Raw genomic sequence first — 22,501 nt, 5'->3', positions numbered from 1 at the left:
TAACACCCCCATAGTCTTACTGTTCCCCACCTCTCCCTGCTGCAGCCTCGCTGACCTCCTGACTGTTCCTGAAACACCAGGTCCCTTCCACTTTAGCCTTTGACAAGCTAATTCCTCTTCCTGGAATGCCCTTCCCTCACATAATTCATGGCTAATTTCTCCATCTCCTTCAAATTGATTAAATTTCACCTTTTAAAAAACGTTCTATGCTAATACTTTATTAAAACGAAACCTTCCTCACTGCTCCAAAGCATGGTACTCTTCAGCCAACTATGCTTCCTCCTTTTTCTTCATTCATAACATTGATCATTTTCTAGGATAACATGACTTTGCTATTTATTATATTTATTGTTTTTATCTCCATCTAAACTCATCTTCTCCCTGGCTAGAAGTGATCCCTAGGAGGACTAGAATCTCTGCCTGCTTCTTTTGTTGATATATTCTGAGCACTGGGAATAATAGCAGAAGTATTCAAAGGGTAAGATGAATGGTAAAAACACAGAAGTATTTTGGTAGAGGAAAGTAATCAAAATAATCTAATAATTAGGGAATTTAATTCATTCATCAATTGTTTATTGAGTATCAACTATGTATCAGGGTACTAAACAGTAATAAACAAGACAGGCCCTTTGAGCTTAAAAAACTTTCTCTGAAAACAATGTATATGTATTGCATGTACACACAATGTATACATATATCAAATCATCACATTGTTGACTTTAAATATCTTATAATTTTGTACCATTTTCTTTGTCAACTATACTTCAATAAAGCTGAGAAAAGAGTTATTAGCTACTTTCCCGGCATTCTTGAAATGACTGCAGATGCTCTCTCATGGCTGTAGGGATTCCTACTTTTCCATTGAAAATAAGATGGTGGAATCATATTACTCTGGTGCAGTACGAACATTTCTCTCCAGAACTCTACTTGGATTAGCTCTGCACCATGGCACCAAGGCAGCTGTGGTAAAAACCAGTTTTCAAGAAGCATTTAAAAATTAAATAAAAAGCGGGTTAAATGATGAAAGACTGTTTGCAATACCCATTTGATCATAAATTGATAGTTTTTAAAATTACTTTCCAATTTTAAAAAGTTGTATCTACTTTCATTTCTGCTGACTGGGGGGATGCCACATCACAGGTTAAATACGTATTCTGTTAGGCCATGTCTAAGGCTTGCAATCCCCCAAAACAAATGTGTTCCTCCTCACATAACTCCGATTCTGTAACTCTACTATCTACAACCCTGATAGATCTACCATAAGACAAGGGGGAACTGAGGTTGTGACAACACTTTATTTTTCCCTCTAAGAGCCTTCTACAGGGAGGGCACAGCTGAATGACACAGCAGGAAATCTTAAGCAATTATATAATAATTGGCTGTGACACTAACTCTGCTGAACACATTCCATAAATTCAAACTTAAGTCTGTGCAACTCCCCTGGTAAACAGCTTCTGAAATGTTTTCAAAATAACTGTTCATCAGATTTGTCTCATTAGAAACATTCCTCAGTTATTTTCTCTGGAAAACAGCTGTACTAGCATCAAGAGAAGCCCAGAGTGTTCAGTAGAAGCAATAACAGCAGGAAGAGTCTGAGATCTACAAATATTCAGGGAAGGGGGGTTTCCTCACACAGCTGCGGCATTAGGTATAACGGTTTGTTAATCTTACCGACAGTTGTAATCTTCCGAAGTAAGCAGAGACACGACAGGCGTGCTTGATACTAATGACCAAAATGATGGACAGTTTCTCTCACTGTGATCCATGGGCAACACCATCTCATCATCATCATCATCATCATTTAATGATTACGTTAAAAGGGCAATTACCTATGATTTATTCCAGGCATTGAATCAGATTCTCTGCGGGTCCTAGGAAGCCTACCAGGTGACTCTTATGCACGCTAAGGTTTAAAAAAAAACTGACAGAGATTAAAAACAACCACAATGACCTATAACAACATCTGTTGGTGGTGAGCGATGCTGACTCACTCTTCCTCTGTTCAATCTTAAGTTGGACTTTTGTAAATAGAGTTGCTTTGTTTATACTACATTTTTTAGTTTTCGCTTCATGTCCTGGGAATTTGTCTGTAGGAAAACCTTTGGATGTGCTGTAGATGTATTTTGGAAGAAAATACTTGGCTGTGTTTATCCCAGTGAAATGAGAGAGAGCTGAAGATTGAGATGCCAGGGAGTATAAGAGGATTAACATTAACATTTATATTTAGGGCCAAAACATAGGCTAGACAGCTAGAAACAGGTATATGGAGCTGAAGGTAAAAGAAGTGGTTCCAGAATATTTGTCCAATTGGAACCCCATGACCGCTAGGTAGTTATCATCACCGACGTCATCAGCACTGTTGCCATCAATATTTGTGTTCTGCCCTACGTTTATGAGGCCCCCTGGCATGCATTATCACATTAAATCTTCAAAACCATCTGAATAGCTTCTGGAAAGATCTCTCCCCTCCCAATATGATGTTCCTTGTCTTCTTCAGTGTTCCAGTTCCAGTAAATGCCACATTCACCCACTCAACTGATTATGCCAACAGCTTTGTAGTTATCCATGACTTCCCTCTCTCTCATGCTCCTGTCCCTTCCTACCCTCCAACATACACGTCTGATGGGTCAGATTTACTGATTTGGAAGACCATTTAGATATTCATAAAAATACCTGGTAGATAATATAAAAAGCCTAATGCAATACTTCATGTGTTTACAGACCTGTTAGAAGGTCCAACTATATGCTGTCTACAGAAAACACATTTTTTTTTTTTTCTGTGGTACACGGGCCTCTCACTGTTGTGGCCTCTCCCATTGCAGAGCACAGGCTCAGACGCACAGGCTCAGTGGCCATGGCTCATGGGCCCAGCCGCTCCGCGGCATGTGGGATCCTCCCAGACCAGGGCACAAACCCGTGTCTCCTGCATCGGCAGATGGACTCTCAACCACTGCACCACCAGGGAAGCCCCAGAAGACACATTTTTGATACAAAGATACAGATATATTGAAAGTAAATGGGTAGAGGAGACATCATTCTAACAGCAATCATATGGAAGTTGGAATAGGTCTACTCAGACAAATCATAAGGGAAGCTGGAAAATACTGTGGGATAAATGACAACAAAGACACAACATACCAAACTTATGGAATGAAGCCAAAACAGAGCTTTGAAAAAATTTTAGAGCTGTAAATGCCTATATGTATATATATAAAAGAAGTCAAATCAATAACCTAAATTTCCACCTTAAGACACTGGAAAAAGAGGACAATAAACCGAAAGAAAACAGAAGGAAGGAAATTATAAAGATCAGAGCAGAAATAAATGAAATACAAAACAGAAGTTAATAGATAAAATCAATAACCATATGTTGGTCCTTCAAAACGATTAATGAAATTGACAAACTTTTAGCTAGACTGAACAAGAAAATAAGGGAGAGGACTGAACACACTAAAATCAGGAATGAAATAGAAAACATCAGTGTAGACCTTGCAGAAACAAACAAACAAAAGAAGACTATAAGGAATACTATAAACAACTGTAGACCAAAAATTAGATAAATTAGTTGAAACAGACAGATTCCCACAAGAAGCATATTATTAAAACAGACTCAAGAAGAAACAGAAACTCTGAATAACAAGTAAAGTATAACAACTAAACAAGCATAACAAGTAAAGAGGTTGAATTAGTAATCAAAATACTTTCCACAAAGGAAAGCCCCGTATCAAGTGGCTTCACTGATGAATTCTACCAAACATTTAAAGAAGAATTAATACCAATTCTTTACAAACTTAACCAAAAACTATAAGAATGGGAACATTTTATAATTCATTTTATGAGCCCAATATTATCCTGATATATAAATCACGCAAAGATATCACACACTTAAGACCTGCGCAGAAGGGGAGAGGTAGCACGTCGAAAGGAGGGCCTCTGGAGTGTGGAGTTCCCCAGTTTGGAGTCGTGTGGCTGACAGGGTCTTGGTGCTCCGGCTGGGTGTCAGGCCTGAGCCTCTGAGGTGGGTGAGCCAAGTTCAGGACATTGGTCCACCAGTGACCCTCTGGCTCCACGTAATTTCAAAGAGCAAAAGCTCTCTCAGAGATCTCCTCAATGCTAAGACCCAGCCCCACTCAATGACCAGAAAGCTACAGTGCTGGACACCCCATGCCAAAAAACTAGCAAGACAGGAACAGAATCCCACCCAAGCAGAGAGGCTGCCTAAAATCATAAAAAGGTCACAGACACCCCAAAACACACCACCGGACTCGGTCCTGCCCACCAGAAAGACCAGATCCAGCGTCATCAACCAGAACACAGGCACCAGTCCCCTCCACCAGGAAGCCTACACAACCCACTAAACCAACCTTACCCACTGGGAGCAAACACCAAAAGCAACAGGAACTACGAACCTGCAGACTGCAAAAAGGAGACCCCAAACAAAATAAGTTAAGCAAACTGAGAAGACAGAGAAACACACAGCAGATGAAGGAGCAAGGTAAAACCCCACCAGACCAAACAAATGAAGAGGAAATAGGCAGTCTACCTGAAAAAGAATTCACAGTAATGATACTAAAGATGATCCAAAATCTTGGAAATAGAATGGAGAGAATACAAGAAACGTTTAACAAGGACACAGAAGATATAAAGAGCAAGCAAACAATGATGAACACAATAAATGAAATTTAAAACTCTCTAGAAGCAATCAATAGCAGAATAATTGAGGCACAAGAATGGATAAGTGACCTGGAAGATATAATAGTGGAAATAACTACCACAGAGCAGAGTAAAGAAAAAAGAATGAAAAGAATTGAGGACAGTCTCAGAGACCTCTGGGACAATAGTAAATGCACCAACATTCGAATTATAGGGGTCCCAGAAAAAGAAGAGAAAAAAAAACCAGACTGAGAAAATATTTGAAGAGATTATAGTTGAAAACTTCCCTAATACGGGAAAGGAAATAATCAAATCCAGGAAGCACAGAGAGTCCCATACAGGATAAATCCAAAGAGAAACACACCAGGACACGTATTAATCAAACTATCAAAAATTAAATACAAAGAAAAAATATTAAAAGCAGCAAGAGAAAAGCAACAAATAACATACAAGGGAATCCCCTTAAGGTTAACAGCTGATCTTTCAGCAGAAACTCTGTAAACCAGAATGGAATGGCAGGACATATTTAAAGTGATGAAAGGGAAAAACCTACAACCAAGATTACTCTACCTAGCAAGGATCTCATTCAGATTCGATGGAGAAATTAAAACCTTTACAAAAAAGCAAAAGCTAAGAGAATTCAGCACCACGAAACCAGCTTTACAACAAATGCTAAAGGAACTTTTCTAGGCAGGAAATACAAGAGAAGGAAGAGATCTACAATAGAAAACCCAAAACAATTAAGAAAATGGTAATAGGAAAATACATATTGATAATTACCTTAAATGTAAATGGATTAAATGCTCTAACCAAAAGACATACACTGGCTGAATGGATACAAAAACAAGACCCATACATATGCTGTCTACAGGAGACCCACTTCAGACCTAGGGACACATACAGACTGAAAGTGAGGGGATGGAAAATGATATTCTATGCAAATGGAAATCAAAAGAAAGCTGGAGTAGCAATTCTCATATCAGACAAAATAGACTTTAAAATAAAGACTATTACAAGAGACAAAGAAGGATACTACATAATAATCAGGGATCAATCCAAGAAGAAGATATAACAATTGTAAATATTTATGCACCCAACATAGGAGCACCTCAATACATAAGGCAAATACTAACAGCCATAAAACAGGAGATCGACAGTAACACAATCATAGTAGGGGACTTTAACACGCCACTTTCACCAATGGACAGATCATCCAAAGTGAAAATAAATAAGGAAACACAAGCTTTAAATGATACATTAAACAAGATGGACTTAATTGATATTTATAGGACATTCCATCCAAAAACAACAGAATACACTTTCTTCTCAAGTGCTCATGGAACATTCTCTAGGATAGATCATATCTTGGGTCACAAACCAAGCCTTGGTAAATTTAAGAAAATTGAAATCATATCAAGTATCTTTTCTGACCACAACGCTATGAGACTAGATGTCAATTACAGGAAAAGATCCGTAAAAAATACAAACACATGGAGGCTAAACAATACACTACTAAATAACCAAGAGATCACTGAAGAAATCAAAGAGGAAATAAAAAAATACATAGAAACAAATGAAAACACGACGACCCAAAACCTATGGGATGCAGCAAAAACAGTTCTAAGAGGGAAGTTTATAGCAATACAATCCTACCTCAAGAAACAAGAAACATCTCAAATAAACAACCTAACCTTACACCTAAAGCAATTAGAGAAAGAAGAACAAAAAACCCCCAAAGTTAGCAGAAGGAAAGAAATCATAAAGATCAGATCAGAACTCAATGAAAACGAAATGAAGGAAACAATAGCAAAGATCAATAAAACTAAAAGCTGGTTCTTTGAGAAGATAAACAAAATTGATAAACGATTAGCCAGACTCATCAAGAAAAAAACGGAGAAGTCTCAAACCAATAGAATTAGAAATGAAAAAGGAGAAGTAACAAGTGACACTGCAGAAATACAAAGGATCATGAGAGATTACTACAAGCAATGGAATAAAATATTTTAAAAATATTTCATTTATTAAATTTATTTTAAAATAGATCAAAAGAGTGAACAATTTTTCCTCCAAAAACTACGAAATATTGTTGAAAAATTAAAGAAAACCTAAATAAATGGAAAGATACCTCACGTTGATGAACTGGAAGACTTAATAGTTGAGATGGCATACTCCCCCAGTTGGTCTACAAATGAATAAAATTCCTGCCAAAACACCAACTAACATATTTGCAGAATCTGACAACCTGAACTTAGAACTACTCATGTGGCAAAGGAAGGAACCCTGAACAGCCTAAACAAACTTGAAAAAGAACAATGATTGAGGACTCACACTTCCTTATTTCATAACTTATTACAAAGCAATGGTAATCAAAAGAGTATGTTATTGGTATAAGGCTAGAAATAGAAAATAGTCAATGGGAAAGAATTAAATCGACAAATAAATCCTCACATTTATGTTTAACTGATTTGTGACAATGGTTCCAAGACAATTCAGTGGGGGAAAGAACAGTCTTTCCAACAAATTAACCTGGGACAACTGGATAATCACATGCAAAAGAATGAACTTGAACCCTACTTCACACCATGTACAAAAATTAACTCAAAATGGGTAACAGATCTAAATGTAAGAGCTAAAACTATGAAACTCCTATAAGAAAATATAGAATAAATCTTTGTGATCTTGGGTTAGGCAGCTTTCTTTGACATAACACCAGAAATACAAGTGACAAAAGAAAAACAGGTAAATTGGATTTCATCAAAATGTAAAACTTTTGTGTTTCAAAAGTCACCATCAAGATAGCAAAAAGAATACACACAGAATGAAAGAAAATATCATCAAATCACATATGATAAGAGACTTGTACCTAGACTATATAAAGAACTCATACAATTCAATAAAAAATGAACCAATTGAAAAAGGGGCAAAAGATCTGAATAGATATCTCTCCAGAGAAGATATGCAAATGAGCAAGAAGCACATGAAAAGAAGCTCAACATCGTTAGTCATTAGGGAAAATGTATATCAAAACCACAATGAGATACCTCTTCACCTGCAACCCTACCCTGCAACCCAAGAGAAGGGGCCTCAGGATGAAATCTACTTTGCCAGCACCTTGATCTCGGACTGTTGTTTAAGTCACCAAGTCTACGATGTTTTGTTATGGCAGCCTGAGGTGACTTGGACAACTGAAATTGACAAGATCTTCTAATCAATTAGATGTGCACTGGAGAGATGAAAGATGATTGAAAGAGTGAAGTAAAAATGATTCTGAGGTGCTTGGCCTGAAATGGGAAATGCAGGTTTGGGCAGGAAAATAAGAAATCAGTACTGCACGTATTAAATTTGAAATATCTAAGCGAAGATGTTATGTAGAAAGTTGGATATTTGAGAGTGGATCTCAGATTCAAGGCTAGACATTTAAATCTGAGATTCATCAGTGAACAGATGATATGTAAATCATGGGACTGTGTGAACCCGCACAAATATGGTGAGAAAAAACAATAGGTCTGCACTTGATCTCAGAGTACTTCAGTGTCTAGAGGTCAAGGTGACAAGCAGCAAACAGGACTGCAAAGGAGTCACCAGAAAAGTAAGGAAAAATCAAGAGAATGGTATCCTGTAAACTGAGTCATCATGTTTTTAAAGTGTGATCAGCTTTGTCAAATATTGCTAAGAAGGTAAGTAATGAAGATTCATATTGATTATTGGATTGGCCATGGTAAGATTCTGGGGACCTTTGGTAGTTTCAGAGGATGGTGGGTGAGTATGAAGCCTTAATTGGTCCATGCTTCCCACCAGAGTGTCGACTGTAATGCAGCGAGGCCCCCTTCTCCTCTCCCCTAACCCCCAGCCCCTCAGACCTTTACACCTGTTCATTCCACCCACCAGACCCACTCGGCCATTCACTACAGCGTCTGCACAGCTGAACCACGCAGAAGGGATTGTAGGCAAAAGGAAAAACAAAGAAAACAGATTATTTGCTTCAAAGACAAAACTATGACAGTGAAAATGTTACTTAACCTTCATAGCATTTTTTAAAATATTGACTTATGTTGATATTTTTAAGACTTTAATGTTAAAAATAAAAGTACGTTAAAAATGGAGGGCAGAAAAATATCTGTCTAAAAAACAATTTCAGATCTATTAGTAGTAGGTTCTTAAAGATATTTACCCAACCATTAATGGTTGGCAGGACCAGGAGGGTTAAAAAAAAAAGTCAATTATTTACTGATATCCAGAATTTAAGGAAAAAACTCATCACCATCTCTCTCAACTCAGAAAAATATGAACCACTGGTATAGGGTTATCAAATAATGGTGGAAGAGGTGTACTTCCATCTACACATGTATTCTCAGCCGATTTCTAAAAAGCAATGCAATCAAAACAGAAATTTGTTATAGGAAGGGAAACAGAGGTTTACCGGTGACAGAAAAAAAAGCCATTGGTAAAAAGGATACTTTTAGTATAAGTCAATTTCAAGGTACTTACAGACACAGGGGCGCTGTGGTCAGGAGGCAGGAGGTTTTCACCTGTATCTCAATATTGGAGTAAAACTCCTAAATCCACAATTAATGAAAGAAGTTCCAAGTGCCCTGAGCATCACAGGGTACTTCCCGGATAACAAGATGAGCTGCTCAGGTGACTAATGGCAGGGCCCGTGACTCGTGGCAATCACAGTGTCTGGTGATGTAGTCAGCGCTAAGTGGAATCTTGGAATCAAGAACCTATATTGCCTTAAGACTGGGTCCATGTGGATCGGCTCTGCTTATGTGTCCTGGAATAACAGGACCAGAAACTGCAGATAAAACGTTATTCCGAAGAAACATGCCGACTTCAGGATGTAACTTCAAGCAGCTGGGCCAAAGGCCGCCCTGGTGAGGCAACAGAGCAGTGGAAGAGCATGGACTTTGGGACCAGACTCCTGGATTCAAGCACTGCTTCACCACTTCTCACTGTGTAACGCTGGGTGACTTACTAACCTCTCTGTGCACGGTTGCCACACCTGTAAAATGAGAAAGACAGTAATACATACTTCCAGGGGTGCTGGGAGGATGACATAGACCAGAACAAGGAGCGTTCTTAGATCAGTGGGGGGCATATCATATGTGCTATACAAGTGTTCGATTTCTGTAATCACACTGGAATAAATTATTTGGGTTAGAGAATATATTATGTCCCTGTAGTTCAGTAGTGTTTGAAGTATCCAAAGCCCAACGTGAAGCTGCATGAAGTTGTGATTAGAAAAAGTGAATGAAAAGATAATGAGGAAAGTCAAAAAATAACCCAGGGAGGAGACTTCATGTAATGATGCTAGTGGAGGGAAACTAATGAATTTCCCTTGGCAGCCCGTGGATCTAAATGTCACTGCAATTGTATTTAGAAGGATTTCTGTGGTTCAGAACCGCCCTGTATCAGTTTTTACAGCCTGAAATAAGCCCATAGCTCAGGGCTTGGAAATAAAACTGGAAAGATCCAAGCTATTTATTATTAGGACATTTTTGTACATTTAAAAGAAATAACTACAAAGTTTGTTTATTCTAAGGCAAATATTTTATGCTCAAAATAATATTTTTTTAAAAAGAATAATGGTGAGTACTAGACAGATTATGTGCTTTTATTTTTATCTGTGGCTAATACTATAAAACTGAAAATAATTAAATAGTGTCTTGCTATTTTCTAGGAGGGAGGAAAAGTCCGAAATACTTGTTATTTTCCTTTTAAAATATACACTTTAAATGGGTGTTCGCCACCTTCACTTTCACTGCTTCAACTACTCGGGTAGTACTCCATCCACATGGACTCAGGAAGACCATGGACCTGGGCTCTGGTGTCCGACGTGGCAGCTACTAGCTACGAGTGGCTACTAAATACTCGAATTGCAACTAGTGGGACTGAGGGGCTATAAGTTTAATTTATTAGTTTTCATTTAAGTTTAAAAACTGATGCTCTGGGCTGCCCTGGTGGCACAGTGGTTAAGAATCCACCTGCCAATGCAGGGGACACGGGTTCGAGCCCTGGTCCGGGAAGATCCCACATGCCGTGGAGCAACTAAGCCCATGCACCACAACTACTGAGCCTGTGCTCTAGAGCCTGTGAGCCACAACTACTGAGCCCACGTGCCACAACTACTGAAACCTGAGCTCCTAGAGCCCGTGCTCTGCAACAAGAGAAGCCAACACAGTGAGAAGCCCACACACCGCAACAAAGAGTAGCCTCCGCTCACCGCAACTAGAGAAAGCCTGCATGCAGCAACAAAGACCCAACGCAGCCAGAAATAAATAAATTAAATAAATTTTAAAAAAAACACCCAAAACCTGATGCTCTATGAAGTTATTGGAAATTTAAGTGCATTGTAGAACAACTTGAGTATTTGAATCTTCTTTTTCAACTATAAATGTTATGGAATCTAAACATGGATCCAGTATGTCCCATGAAAACTTAGCATTTAAATTAAGATGTTTTGTAAGTATAAAATACACAGATTTTGAAAACTCAGTACGAAAAACAAAAAGTAAATTATTTTATTAATATCTTTAAAATATTGATATTGTACTAAAATTATATTTTGGATATGAATTGAATAAAATATATTATTAAAATTAATTCCACTTATTTCTTTTTCTTTTTAACGTGGATACTAGAAAATTAAAAACTATATTTGTAGCTTGCGTTATATTTTTATTGGACATTAACCTTATATTCCAGAAGGTACAAATTCATCAGAGGATAGGTTTCCACTTAATATTAATCCTTTGAGTGAAAAATAATTTGATATGCATATTTAAGAAAACAAATTTGCACTTATGATTTGTACTGGAAATTTAATTGAGTTCCCCACTTTTTTTTTGAGAATATACATCTATTACCTAATTAACATGAGTCTCATATGAGAATCTGGTAGTAAACTTGCTTTGCTTTATTATTGTATTAATAAATAGTTTATTTATGACTATCTAGGATACCATTTAGTCTTAAAGAGTTTAATAAATACTAGTTTTCTTAGATCTTTTGGAAAATAATTATTATGTAGTTGATGTTCCTGAATGAGAGTTCTATTTTATATATAATCTTTTTTTAAAATTTGTGGTACTACATAGACATGTATACAAAATGTTATGCTATGTATAATTTAAATTTCATTTAAAATATATTTAATATGTTAAAATTCTTTTGTAAGAATGCCTAAACTCACTTCAAGGAAAATTACATCATGTTAGGCATTTAGTTTTCCTAGTCTCCATTTTTAGTGTAAATATACCATATTAATGATGGATGGCCAACACGAATTCCAGGTATAAATAGGCATTTTGTGTTCCTTTGAGAACTAACTACAGACTACTGATTAGGAATTCAGTGATTCATTATTAAGTGCATATCTGAAATTTTATTTGTATTGAATATATAAGGGAAAAAATTCATACATTATTTTTCTTGTATTATTTTTGTCTTAGTTTTTATTAGAAATTTTCAAACATACAACAAAGTAGAGTTTAGTATAGGGAATTCTCGTATTTCTATTACCATGATTCATCAACAGTCGGTATCTTTCTAATCTTATTTCATCTTTGTCCCTAAATAGTTTTTTCCAAAGTATTATTAAGCATCATTTTATTCACTCATAAATGCTTTGCTAAGTGTATTTAAATTTTTTCTAATAGACTTACCACACCATCATAACCTAATATGGACCCCATGTGCAAGTATCATTTTAAAGTTGGCTTGTTTGCATCAGGATACAAACAAGATCTACTTTTTGTGACTTTGAGGTTTATCCTTCGAATGGGCCGTCTCCCACACCACACTGACAGGTACAGGTAATGGATGCGAGTCTGCGGGTGCCTTTGCTCTTCAGTGTGGTAGCCGTGCAGGGGCTGGACCTTATTTTCTCAGTAGCTGTAGTTGTATATAAATGATATAATCTGTAAGATTTTGTAGAACATATACAGTAAGTCCCCTACCTACGAACCTTCAAGTTGCAAACTTTCAAAGATGTGAACGTGCATTCGCACGTCCAATCCCGTAAGTTAGTTCACGTGTCTGGCATACAGTGTCACATGCGTGCATCCTCTACAAGTGGTTGTGCTTTTGTGTACTTTAGTGTACAGTACAGAATACAGTAGTACAGTATCTTTACTTCAAGCCTGGGATGTCCGGAAACAAGCCTAAAGCAGCGGTGATGTAGCTGGTACTACTAAGAAGCGCCAAGCAATAACGATGGAAACAAAAGTGAATATAATTGAGAGAGTGGAGCGAGGCGAAAAGACGGCAGATGTCACTTGTTCTTATAACATGACTCATTCAACCATCTGCTCAGTTGTAAAGAACAAGGACAAGATCATAGAACATGTGAAGTCTGCTGGGCTGACGATGTTGACAAAATATTGAAGAAGCATGGAAAAGTGATGGAGGAGATGGAGAAACTTCTCAGCGTGCGGATGCAGGACCAACATCAGCGCTGAGTCCTGCTCAGCTTAATGCTGATTCAAGAGAAAGCTAAAAGCCTTTATGAAGACTTGAAGAAGAAACACGGCAAAGAATCAGAGGGCACATCTTTTTTTTTTTTTTTTTTTTGCAGTACGCGGGCCTCTCACTGTTGTGGCCTCTCCCGTTGCGGAGCACAGGCTCTGGATGCGCAGGCTCAGCGGCCATGGTTCACGGACCCAACCGCTCCGCGGCACGTGGGATCTTCCCGGACCGGGGCATGAACCCGTGTCCCCTGCATCGGCAGGCGGACTCTCAACCACTGCACTACCAGGGAAGCCCCTCAGCAAAACATTCTTTTGCTGCTCGACAATGCTCTGGGCCACCCCCCATTCATGGATGACTTTCATCCCAACGTCAAAGTAGTGCCTCTGCCACCAAATACTACATTGCTCATCCGACCTATGGACCAGGGAGTTACAGTGACTTCCAAGAAATACTATTTACTATTCACACTTTTCATCAGGCAGTAAAGGCGAGTGATGAATCAGGAAAATCCTTGCAACAATTTTGGAAGGACTACAACATCTACAAGGCCATAAAAAAACACTGACTTTGCTTGGCGTGAGGTTACAGCCATCACCATGAATGGGGTTTGGAAGAAACTTTGCCTGAAGTTTGCTCCCGATTTTCATGGATTTGAGAAGGTGGAAAAAGAGTCCAAAGAGGTCTTAGCAACTATAGTGACCCTCAGCGAGAAGCTGGAGCTAGATCTGCAAGAGGACGACTTCATTGAACTCCTTGCTGTGCAACAAAAGGAGCTTGCTAATGAAGACCTTATGGAACTGGAGGCCCAGAGAAAGGACAGAGAGAGACAAGAGGAAGAAGAAGTAACTGAAGAACTAAAGAGATTCACGAAGAGGGAATGGCAGGGGATTTTCTTTATCTGAGGAGGCACTGTTAGTTTTTGAGGCACAGGACCTGAACGCAGAACGGTACACAAAGGTTGCAGCAGCCATTCAGCATGCAAGCTAGTGCTACTGTGTCACCTATGATGAGAAAAAAAGAGCTGCTACCAGATATCACTGGATCGCTTTTTCTCAAGAGGGTAGATAGAACTGAATCCAGCAAGGAACCAGCACCTGTGCCGTCAGCATCAGGCGTGAGTGAAACTTCAGCTCGCCCTCCGTCTCCTGTTGCTGAGGGTCCTTCATTTCTACCATCTCCCACCTCCTCTCTTCCAGTCAGTAACTCTTCCTGCCTGTTCACTCGGTGCCAGTCCCTGGATGCCAGCTGTTGTACTGCACTACTGTGCTTTTCAAAGTACTGTAGTGTAAGAATAAAAATATTTTATTTTTTGTGCATTTTTAAAAAATGTATTATTTGTGAGAAAAGTATTATAAACCTATTACAGCAGTACTATATAGCCGACTGTGTTAGTTGGGTACCTAGGCTAACTTTGTTGGACTCATGAACAAATTGGACTTACAAACATGCTCTCAGAACGGAACTGGTTCCTCGGCAGGGTAATTACTCTATTTAGCTTTGAAACTGATTAAAATAAAATTTTTATTGATTACTGGCAAATAAAGGAGAGAGAAAGGGAGATAAGAAATGGAAGGTGAAAAAGTAAAGATCGGGAGTTTGAAGTGTTAAACATTTTTTCTTCCCATTCATGTTTTTATATATGTGTGTACGTATGTGTATATATGTGTGTGTGTAAGTCTGCGTATGTATGATGCATGTGCACTCATGTGTGCATGTATATGTGAATGTATGTGTGTGTTCAGATGTATATGTGGATGTACCTATCTGTGGATGTATGCACGTACTCAGTTTGCTCTAAAAGGGAGAGACCACATAAAGTTTCAACTGGAAGACAAATGAGGTTTAAGCGAATTTTAAAAACTGTACGTTAAAGGGAACGAGCTAGCAGAGAGCCGAGAACTGGCGGTCAGGAGGGGCCGCGCATCAATCCGAGTCTAACCCCTCCTGACCCGCGCCCTTCCTTCCTGCAGACACGAGCCCACCACGGACATGATGCGGATGCTCGGCTGCTGTGCTGACGTGGAGTCAGTTCTGGGGGGAATCTGTCACCAAACCCTTTCCCGGAGCCTAAGCGCATCTTTTGTCAAAAACGCCTCCACTGAGACGACATTAAGATACCTCGTTGCCAGCCTCCTGTGCGGCCCTTCAGCCCTGGGAGGAGCCGCTTCTCCTCAGAGGCTGACTGACTGTCGGCCACCTCCGTCTGGGTCGTAGCCGGGTGCCCTGGAGCTAACAGCGCCGGAGTACAGACGCCGTCGCCTCGATGCCCTCCCGGGAGCCCCGCCCTCTTCAGCGGAGCCAAGTCGTGCGTGTGCGCATGCGTCTGCGTGTGTGCGCATGCGTCTGCGCGCGTGCGCAGTGCCCCTGCGCGCGCTTACCCGGCACACGCGGGTACCAAGCTGCCGAAACGGGAGTGTTGCCGGCGTGGGGTGAGACGAGGTAACGCCAATATGTTGGAAGTTCTAAAATGACTTTCTTTTTCTTGTGGTACGCGGGCCTCTCACTGTTGTGGCCTCTCGCATTGCGGAGCACAGGCTCCGGACGCGCAGGCTCAGCGGCCATGGCTCACGGCCCAGCCGCTCCGCGGCACGTGGGATCTTCCCGGACCGGGGCACGAACCGGCGTTCCCTGCATCGGCAGGCGGACTCTCAACCACTGCGCCACCAGGGAAGCCCTAAAATAACTTTCTTTTTCCCCCCCCAAAGTGATATAAAATGTGGGCCTTTGTCTGTTTCCCGCAAAAGCCGGAGCTGTGAAAGATTCCTTTATTAATAGTTTAAAGAAATGATTAAACTTCAAAGGGAACCCACACACTTCTTTCCTGGGAATTTGTGGAAAATCCCAGAGAATTTACTTGGTGTTAAACGCACTGTCTTTCAGAATTCCTTCCGGAGAATCCTGGGGGCTAGGAAAGGCCGGTAAAGCAAGGTGATCCCGTGATTTCATCATGAAATACCCTGTTTATGGGGAGCTCCTCAATATCTCTCTTCACACCTCACTCAGTATTTATGTTTCCTTCCAGATTTTGGAGGTCAGTTTTACTTTGTAGGTCTTAAAATGTGTTTTCACAGTTTTCCTGCCCACCCCCATTTTCTCTGTTCTCTTAGGTTTTAAAGAAATCAAAAATTGAAGAACTGCCATATTTCATATATTACATCTCCCTATAATCCACAGAAAAACGATCACTACAGAAAATGGAATCCCGGACGTCCCTGTCTCTGAAAGATCACTAATCCTGGTTAATCCTACATCTGATGAAAGATGTGTCTGCACATGGAGAGGAAATTTGCTAAAGCCTCATCTAGGGATCAAAGGTCTTTAAGAATCAGAGCTGCAATGAAAGACAATGACAGAATTATTAAACATGACTACATTTCATCATAAAAGATTAATTATTTACTGTAGAATTAAAGGGCTAAAATGACATTAAAATCCATCAACCATTTTCATTTACCCAAGGCAAAAATTAAGCCGAAGAGCATCCTAGTGACAAAGAACAATTTGGTCCTTTCTTTAGGCTTTTCTTTTTGTCTTTGGATTATAATTATTGATGATAATTGCATTCTTGCTGCAGAGATGAGGCAAAATAATAAAAATTTTGTCACAGAAAGTCGTATAATTTGCTGCAGTTCACATATTATGAAAATATGGATTAAGAAGTATCTTATATACTAAGACAATATTAGTATATGAACAACTGTAAGAAACTTGAATTGTGTGTAAGTTTACACACATATACATATGATTTAACTTATAACTTGCTCACCCAAACATAGTTCTCAAATATCCACAGCTAATGCTTTATGTGATGGACTACAAAGAGATTAAAATGTATGTCATTAGAAATTTAACAGATTCCTCAAAATGTTGCATTATAATTAATCGTCTAAAAACACTTTAAATAAGATAAATTTTACCCCAAAAGAATGTTATAGTATTTCTGTCTTACATAATAGCCTCCTGAAAACTCCTTTGTACATTATCTTTTAAAATCACTTATATTTAGGTATACTTTACATACAATATAATACAGACACTTGAAATGTACAATTTAATCAGTTCTGACAAATGTGTATACACATGTAACCACCATCTCAATCAAGATATAGAATTTTTCCATCACTGCCAAAAGATCCCTCATCTCTTCCACAGTCAAAGTCTCCCCCGTCCCTGGCCTCAGGCAATGACTTTTCATTGCTAGAAATTAAATGCTTTCCCTAGAGTTTTCTATAAATGGAATCATGTAGGATGTGTGATACTCTTTTCTGTTTGGCCTGGTTTGCTCAGCATAATTTTTTGGACATCCATGATGTTGAGTATATCAGTAGTTTATTCCTTTAATTACTGAGTAGAATTCATTGCACAAACATGACACAACTTGTTTCTCTTGTTCTCCAGGTGATGGGCATTTGTCTTGTCTCCACTTTGGGGCTGTAATTCATGGAGCCTGTATGATCATATAGAAGTCTTTTCATGCACATATGCTATCATTTCTCTTTGGTGAATGCCTGAGTGTGGAATTGTTGATTAATATGGGAAGTGTACATTTAACTCTATAGATACTTCGAGAAAGCAGTTAAAAGTCATTGTGACATTTACATTCCCACCAGAAGTGCGTGAAGAGTGTTCTCATTATTCCCTGTCCTCACATATTTACACAAATACCATTATGCCATGATTCTTGTAGCTATATAGCACATCTTGAAATCAGGTAATGTAAGTCCTCCAATTTTTTTTCAAGAATATTTTGGCTATCTATACTCTTTTAATTTTCTAAACCCTCTAGAATTAGTTTATCAACTAGTTTTTTTAAAAGTTTGCTGAGATTTGTATTAGGATAGCATTAAATCTATAATTCAGTGGTTCTCAAAGACTGGTCCCTAGCAAGAAGCGTTAGCCTCGCCTGAGAACTTCTTAAAAATGTAAATTCTCAATCCCCATCCCACGTCTACTGAATGAGAAAAGCTGGAGGTGACGCCTTTCCTTTGCACTTCTGTCATATATTTCATTGCCACAACTGATCTTAATCACAGAGAGCATTGCTATCTCTCCTTTAAATAGTTATTATTTTTTTAAAAGATTTTGAAAAGATTAAAAACACAGAAAAGTCTTGCATACTTTCTCTCATATATAACATTTCTGGTTTTCTTCAGTCCCTTGTGTACATTTGAGGTCTAATTGGAATCATTTTCTTAAGCCAGAGAAATTCTTTAAACGTCTCTTATGGTGTAGATCTGCTGGTGACAGATACACTCAGATTTTGTTTATCTGAAAATACTTTGTTTTTCTCAAATAACATTAGGTATGAAAGAGGAGACATTAGAACTGATACCACAGAAATACAAAGGATCGTTAATAAACTACTATAGACAATTATATGCCAACAAATGGACAAACTAGAAACAATGGAAAAATTTCTAGAAACAGACAACTTACCAAGACTCAATCATGAAGAAATAGAAAATCTGATTAAACTGAATAAGTCTGGAGACTTAAGGAGCAATAAATCAGTAATCTAAAACCTTCCAAAAAGAAAAGTCCAGGACCAGATGGCTTCACTAAGTGAATTCTACCAAACATTTAAAGAATTAATAACGATACTTCTCAAACTCTTCCAAAAAGTAGAAAAGGAGAAAACACTTCCAAACTCATTTTATGGAGCCAGCGTTACTGTGACACTGAAACCAGAAAAGGACAGGATAAGAAAAAATTTATAGGCCAGTATCCCTGATGAACATAGTTGCAAAAATCCTCAACAAAATATTAGCAAAATTCGATAGTACCTTAAAAGGATCATTCAGCATGACCAAGTGGGATTTTTTCCTAGGGTACAAGGATGGTCCAACATATGCATATCAATGCCATTAATAGGGAATAAATTCCCCTACTTGGTTTGGTCACAAGTGAAAGAAAACCCAATAGGGGTTTAAGGAAATTAGGAATTTATTTTCTTCCATGTACAATTCCAGGAGAATGCAGTCCAGAGATGATATTGTGGAACTGAAGTGTCAGGGACCTTGGCTTCTTGGGTTTTTGTTCCCAAGGTCACTTTGTGGGCCAAGGTGGCTGCCAGGGTTCCAGCCATTATGTCCTCACTCTAGCAAGTGGGAAAGAAGAAGAAGATAAAGGGAAAGACTTCTTTCTCCCTTAAGGACACCATGCAGAAGTTACCATTCAGGTTTACAGGTTATTGTCCAGAACTTAGTACCATGGCCACACTCAGCTACCAGGGTGGAAGGTAAATGTAATCCTTCTTGGTGGCTGGGCACATGGCCAGCTAAAAATTGGACGTTCTATTACAGAAGAACAGAAACACATTGGAGGACACGTAGCGGTCTGAATTGATGCATTCACTCTTTTATAAACTTTTTACCAGTTTGGCTGGAAAAAAAGTATATTATGTATGTCTCTGGCTAACTAAGCAGAGGATGCTAACATGATTTCATTTCTTCTCAGTCGTGACTGCCTGTTGACCCACGAGCTGGACCCAAGCAGTCGGAGACTCCACACCCCGCCCTGTCCTTGGAATGTGTGTTCCAGCCACCGTTCCCACTCTAGGAACCCTTTCAGGGGTGCAGCCGTGAGAGAGTAATGTGGTGTTGAGACCACCTGGACTGAACACGTGACTGAACCTAGGTAAGGCTGCTAGACAGACTGTTAAGATTTGGTGGGTGGATGCGGAGACCTAGCCATTTTGCAGTAACCGAGAACGAGCCTCCTACGTAAGTTCCCTTGCTTGTCACACCTGCCACCTACCAATCTGGAGTGGCTGCCTCTTTCTTTGGTCTCTCCTTGCCTCCGTACAGAGACTGGTTTCAGATTTCACCCGGGAGGCTCTGGAAGTTGTGAACCAACACTCAGTTCTCAGTGTTATTACACTTGCATCAGATACTTAGGTAGTAGCGTCAGCTACACAGCTGTGTTTCTCTGTCTGTCTGAGATCGTGGAACCGGAATTCTCTGATACGATGCCCTTATTTCAAGACCACTTCCACTGGAGGCAGGATAGCAATGCCAGGGCTCTTCTGCCCATAAGCACATCTTGTTACCACCTAGATAGACAGATAAACCACTGCTCTGCTGGAGTAAGAATAATGCTTTGTTTCCGGATCACACATTTATTGGAATGGAGATCACTCTTTGGTGCAGGTGTTGTCATCAGATGGTGCTGGGCAGATCTTGGAACCGGTGTGTCCTGGTCATGCAGCCGGCATGGTTAGCTCATTGTTCTAGTACATTTTCTCCCACCTCTGCTACCTGTTACCCAGCATCCTGGTGCTTCCTGCTATCTGAACATTTCAGCCACGCCCCTACTCTTGTAGGTCAGCTACAACTCTGATTTGCAAGAAACGTAAGTTCAGCTAAAAGTAGCTTAAGCGCAAGGAGATTTTATCCATTCATACCATTGATTTATTCAACAGACACTGACTATGTGTCCAGCACTGTGCTCGGCTCTAAAGATAGTGCCGTGGACCAAATTCCTGACCTTTTCTGGGGGATTCAGACAATAGGCAAACACATGTATACGTAGTATAGCGTCAGGAAAAGGTAGATAACGTTTCATGAAGAAAAATAAAGCCAGGCCAGCAGATTTTGAAATTGCTTTGGGGGCGCAGAGAAGGACTCTCCTCCGCTGAGAGGAGCTGGAGCACCCAGGGACGCAGCCACGCCTGAGGACTGAGCTGGACCCTGGATCTCAGCACAGTTAAGACGCGTTGTCCTGGCTGGCTTCCTTTTGTACGTCTGCTCCACGCTTGTCTGTCTCTTCTGTAGACTTTCTCCGATTCTCTGGGCCACAGGGCCACCAACAGGGCATAGAATATAAGTTTCCACGTTTTACCTCTTACGATTTCAGCCACCAGGAATGATTACCCTGCTGTTACTGTGTGACCTCCTGATTACAGGGTCCGATATGGACCGTTCTAGATTTAAACCTGAGACCACCGTGTTCTCCAGATTTGATGCCTAAATTGTCCGTTTGCTCATCTGTGATCAGGAATATCACTTTCCTGACCTCCCCCCCGACTCCCCTAGGAAGCAGTTCTATGATCAGATTTCCACTTCATTACCGTTAATTTCAGCTCGTGCTTGTTGAGTGCCCCCCATACACCATTCTATTCTAAGCGCTTCTCGTAAATGATCTCACACACATACATGCTTTGTGTGAAACGTCGCGGCTCTCTAGAACCTTGTCTACTTGGGACTGAGTTTTGCTATAGGTGGCTGCAGCTACTCTTAAGTCTGACGGAAAATAACGACTTACAGTATTTTTTCAGTTGAAACTTAAACAAAATGTGATACGGCGTTTACCTGCCCTGGCTGCAAGGTGGTCTAGTGTATTGTCACGAACTCAGAGGCCGGAGCTGGGTTGGATTCCCTGTGTCACCAGTTACTGGCCACACACACTGAGTCAGGTTGTTTTCCCTTGCGCCTCTCATTCCTCAAAGGTGGGAGCACAGTACCTGGCCGACAACAAGGGCTCCTGGTGGACGAAGTGCCATCAGAAAATTCCTCCGTGTCCGTGATGCTGATCTGAGTCAAGCTCAAGCCGGTAACTGCCCTGCCACCACCTATCGGCAGCTCCCCGACACTACATCTAAAATTATAACTTAGGCGAAGGAATGTATCTGCTACCTGCTGAAGAGATGCTAGCCCTTTAAAGCTCAGACAGAGAAGGCCGACACCATCGGCCACCCTCTTTGCGGGGCAGAGATGCAAGGCTTCTTGCACAAATCCCAAATTCCTCCAGGCTTTTCAAAATGTGTCTGTGGTTGCAATAAGTGAACATTGGCTAATGAAACATCTTTCTCCTCAAGTTTTCCATCTCTCCCCACTGACATCAAAGTTAAGAAAAGCCAGATTGAAAGAGGGTTTTATGGATACAAAAGAAAACACAGTGGTGCAAGACTCCCGAGCCAAGCAGAGAACTGGAGCTGGAGGCTCGTAAAAAATTGTTCTGAGAACTGGGCAGAGGACTTTGCCCTGTCAGGGAGCTCAGGGGAGGGAAGGCCAGGAGAGAGGCCTACAGAGGTCCGTCGTGTTTCGTACCACTAACTCGCAGGCTATAACGGGGAGCAGCAGGGCTTGGGCTGCGGGCCCCTGACCCCGTCCCCGAGGGGCCCCCGTAAGAGGGAGTCGGAGCCGGCCCCTGGGCACTGCTGGGTCTCGCAGCTCTGGGCGGACGTGTTCTGTCCAGGGTGGAGTTTCCTGTGTGCCCTCTCCGATTTTGCTCTTTGAAATGAATCACATCTCAAGGGCAAGCCAACTACATTTCTCCTGCCTTGTGCCTTTCTCCAAGTGGGGAGACCAAAGCACATGTCAGATGGTCTCAGATCAGAAACCAACAAAACAAAACAAGCAAAGCAGGATGTGCTCAGACA

The 22,501-nt window shown here is 40.2% G+C and overlaps 1 protein-coding gene across 2 annotated transcripts in view; it reads left to right on the top strand.

Moving 5' to 3' along the window:
• Positions 1-22,501, top strand: part of LOC115866801 (uncharacterized) — a 290,768-nt gene that overhangs the window by 253,961 nt on the left and 14,306 nt on the right. For both annotated transcript variants that reach the window (XR_009559844.1, XR_009559843.1), the window contains one exon: positions 19,579-19,758. The gene's annotated coding sequence lies outside the window, so the exon portion shown is untranslated. The remainder of the gene's footprint in view (positions 1-19,578; positions 19,759-22,501) is intronic.

Source organism: Globicephala melas, chromosome 18 (genome assembly GCF_963455315.2).
Source record: "Globicephala melas chromosome 18, mGloMel1.2, whole genome shotgun sequence".
Lineage (NCBI taxonomy): Eukaryota > Metazoa > Chordata > Mammalia > Artiodactyla > Delphinidae > Globicephala > Globicephala melas.
The sequence above is the reverse complement of the archived record's forward strand: the minus strand, read 5'-3'. Positions and strand labels throughout refer to the sequence as shown.